Consider the following 4,325-nt stretch of genomic DNA (forward strand, 5'->3'; position numbering starts at 1 on the left):
ACATGAAAGAAGTGAGTTAAAATAAATTTGAAAAAAAAAAGTTGTAAAGAAAGTAAAAAAAATGTCTTCTAAGAGGAACAAACTATTGATACAATAACTTGAGGAATCTCTAAAACATTATGTTAATGAAAGGAGCCTACACTAAAACAATGTATACGATGTGATTCCTTTTACATAAATTTCTAGAACAGGAAGGACTGATCTATGATATAAACTAATCAAAACAATGGTTAATTCTAGGGGATAAGGAAAGGGATTGACTGGAATGAGCAAGCAGAAATTTTCCAGGGCAATTATTAGTCATCAGGAAAATACATATTAAATATAAGTTAGAACTACAATGAATTATTCCAATGAAAATGGTGCACAGGGGTAGGCATATAAATCAATGGAATAGAACTGAGAGTCTAGAAATAAACCCATATGTTTGTGGTCAGTTGTTTTTCCACAAAATGACCAAGACAATTCAATGAAAAGAGAATAGCCTTTCCAACAAATGATGCTGGGACATCTGGATATCCACATGCAAAAGAATCAGTTTGGACCCTTCCTTCACATGATACACAAAAATTAACTCAAAGTGGATTATAGATTTATTATGTGAAAGCTAAAGCTACAAAACTAGGAGGAAAAATAAATGTAAATATTTATAACTTTGGACTAAGTGATGATTTCTTAGCTACACACCAAAACACAAGCAAAAAAAGAAAAAGAAATTAGAATTCATCAAAACTAAATGAAAAAACTGACAGACAATACATGTTGGTGAGAATTAGCATTAATTTCTCATACTTTCCTAATGGAGGTATAAAATGGTATAAGCTCTTTGGAAAACTGGCAGTTTCTTATCAAGTTATATATATATCTATCCCATAACCCAGAAATTCTACTGTTTGGTATTTACCTAAAAGAAATGATGGATATTTATGGTTATAAAATTCTTTTTGTGGACAATGTTGTTGACTGAGTAGCCCCAATGCAAGGAAAGTCCTCAGGAAGATGACAGCAAGGAAAATTCTGTGCTGTCTATTTGAGAGCAGAGTTAAACTAAGGGTCCCTCCTTGGAAATCTTTGTCTCTCACTACTCAGCTACCAAGATTGGTTAGTAAGCTTTAAAAAAAAAAAAAAACCTGACATATTTTGAGCACTTAGTATATGACAGGCACTGTGTTACATGGTTAATTACATGTAGGTTCCATTAGAACCCTAGTAGTGAATACAATAGTGATATCACCTTCATTTTACAATGGAGTATCCAAAGAGAGTTGCTCATGGTCACCCATGTAAATTCCTAATTATACATATCATGGCTAAAAGAAGTGAATCTGTTTCATTTATTTAGCACAAATTGATTATATAAATGATTGAATGAACTGACTGAATGGTAGAAGCACTTGACTGACCTCAGAGAATACACACTCTATTCTAGACTAACTCTAACGGCCCTATTTTTAAGACACAAATTTATAATTCAAGGTTTTCTTTTGTTTTGTATATAAATACTATGGAGCTTTAGCTTTGACAAACTGGTGAAATTTTTCTTTCAAAATTCTAAATACTAGCAGGACCCTTGAAATTAACTTACTGAAAATAAAAGTGAGTAATTACTTGAAGGAGTCAGCAGTAATTACTCTCCCACTCTATCAGCTGGGTTAATGTGCATGATAACAGAGCCATTTAAAACACCCACATTAGTTAAGGTAAATAATACTAGCTACTGTAACAGATGCCTCCCAGTACCAATCAAAGTATATTTCTCCTTCACCATACAGTCCTGTGGAGATCAAGAGGTTGTGCGGGCTCTGCTCCACATGGTTGATCAGAGACTAGGCTCCTTCCATTGAATGGCTGTGCCTTCCTCTATTATACTTTTTCTGGGGTCTTCTCACTCAGTGAGAAGGCCTCACCTAACTGCAAGCTCTATGTCCCAAGGAAGAGGACAAAGATACTGACATGGATACTAACAAGAATGAGCAGTCTGTATGGAAACACCAACTCAGGAGGGGGGAGAGTAAAAACCTATCAAAACCCAACAAAAAATGGATGTTAAGCCTACTGTGATATCTAGACCATGCTGTAGTTATTTAAAACAGACAAGCAACTATTGACTTAATGAAAATATCAGATAAAATTAAATTAAAAAGGACAAGAAAATAATCACAACTAGGTTAAAATACATGTATATTTCTTGTTAATCAAAAGGATCAGAATTTTTTTATATCTAAAGTTCAGTCCAAAGGAAGTTTTAAGAAAAGTAAAGGAAGAGGGCATCCTGGGTGGCTCAGCAGTTTAGCACCGCCTTCAGCCCAGGGCGTGATCCTAGAGACCGGAATCAAGTCCCACGTCGGGCTCCCTGCATGGAGCCTGCTTCTCCCTTTGCTTCTCTCTCTGTATCTCTCTGTGTCTCTCATGGATAAATAAATAAAATCTTAAAAAAAAGAAAAAAGAAAAAGAAAAGTAAAGGAAGATAAATTACTCCACAATTGTGCTTAATCTGCCCAAAAGCTGGGCTAAAATGGCGACAACAGTTCCTGTTCTGGCTAGTGATTGCTATGTAACAAACGACCACAAAACAAATTTGTGGGTCATGAATTTAAGCATGACTCAGCTGGAGAAATCTGTTACATGAAGTATCGTGGAGGACAATTTGGCATTCACCTGGCAGATGGAGTAGTCTTTGGGGTCCAAAATGGCTTTACACACATGTCTAGTATTTTGGCTAGAAAACCAGGCTAAGTGGGGACTGATAACTAGAGCATTTATACCTGGCTACCCTAGCACAGTGGCCTCAGGATAATTGGATTTCTTATATAACAGCAGGATTCCTAAGAAATGGTGTAGCTATACTCATATCAGACAAAAAAGATGTTTTCTTAAAACAAAGATTTTATTTCTAAGCAATCTCTACACCCAACATGTGGCTTGAACCTATAATCCCAAGATCAAGAGTCATATTCTCCACTATCTAAGCCAGCCAGGTGTCTCAGACAAAATAGACTATATATTTTTAAAGATTTTATTTATTTATTTATTTATTTATTTATTTATTTATTTATTTATTTAATGCAAGCATGGGGAAGGGCGGAGGGAAAAGGAGAGAGAATCTCAAGCAGACTGCACTGAGTGTGGAGCCCAATGTGGGGTTTCATCTCATTGCCCTGAGATCACAACCTAAGCCAAAACCAAGAGTCAGATGCTCAACTAACTGAGCCACAAAAATAGACAGTAAGTTAAAAATTGCCACAAGAGACAAAGAAGGACACTATATAATGAAGAAAAGGTCAATACACCAGGAAGATAGAACAATTATAAGTATACATACACCCAGCATCAAAGCATCCAAATATAGCAAGCAAACTGACAAAACTGGAGAGAAATAGACAGCAAAACAATAAAAGTAGGAGACTTCAATACCTCACTTTCAATAATGAACAGAACATCCAAAGAGAGGATCACTATGAGTGAATAACACCACAGACCAAGTGGACCTAACAGATAATATACAAAATATTCCTCCCAACAGCAGAAAAATACACACTCTTCTTGGGGCACCTGGGTGGCTCAGCTGAGCACCTGCCTTTGGTGCCTTTGCTTGGGTCATGATCTCAGGGTCCTGGGATCAAGCCCCACATTAAGCTCTCTGCTCAGAGGGGGTGTGCTTCTCCCTCTCCCTCTGATCCCACTCATGCTCTCTCCCTCTCTCTCTCTCTCTCAAATAAATAAAATCTTTACAAAAAATACATATTCTTCTCAAGGGTATGTGGATCCTTTTCCAGGTGAGATCATGTTAGGTCACAAAACAAGTCTTAACAAATTAAAAAGACTGAAATCTTACCAAGTATCTTTTCTACTCACAATGGAATATTTCCATACTGGAAATCAACAACAAACCGAAAACTGGAAAATTCATAAATCAGTAGAAATTAAACACACTCTTGAATAACGACTGGGTCAAAAAAGAAATTAGAAATCAAGACAAATAAAAATAAAAACCCAACATAACAAAGCTTATGGGATGCAGCAAAAGCAGTACTAAGAGGGGAGTTCATGGCAATAAATGTCTACATTCAAAAAGAAGAAAGATCTCAAATAAACAACCTAATTTTACACCTCAAAGAACTAGAAAAACGAACTAAGTCCAAAGTTAGCACAAGGCTAGAAACAACAAAAATTAGAGCATATTTTTTTAAAGATTTTTTAATTTTTTATTTATTCATGAGAGACACAAAGCGAGAGACAGAGAGGCAGAGACACAGGCAGAGGGAGAAGCAGGCCCCATGTAGGGAGCCCGATGTGGGACTCGATCCCGGGTCTTCAGGATCATA

Source organism: Vulpes lagopus, chromosome 2 (assembly GCF_018345385.1).
Source record: "Vulpes lagopus strain Blue_001 chromosome 2, ASM1834538v1, whole genome shotgun sequence".
Classification (NCBI taxonomy): Eukaryota; Metazoa; Chordata; class Mammalia; order Carnivora; family Canidae; genus Vulpes; species Vulpes lagopus.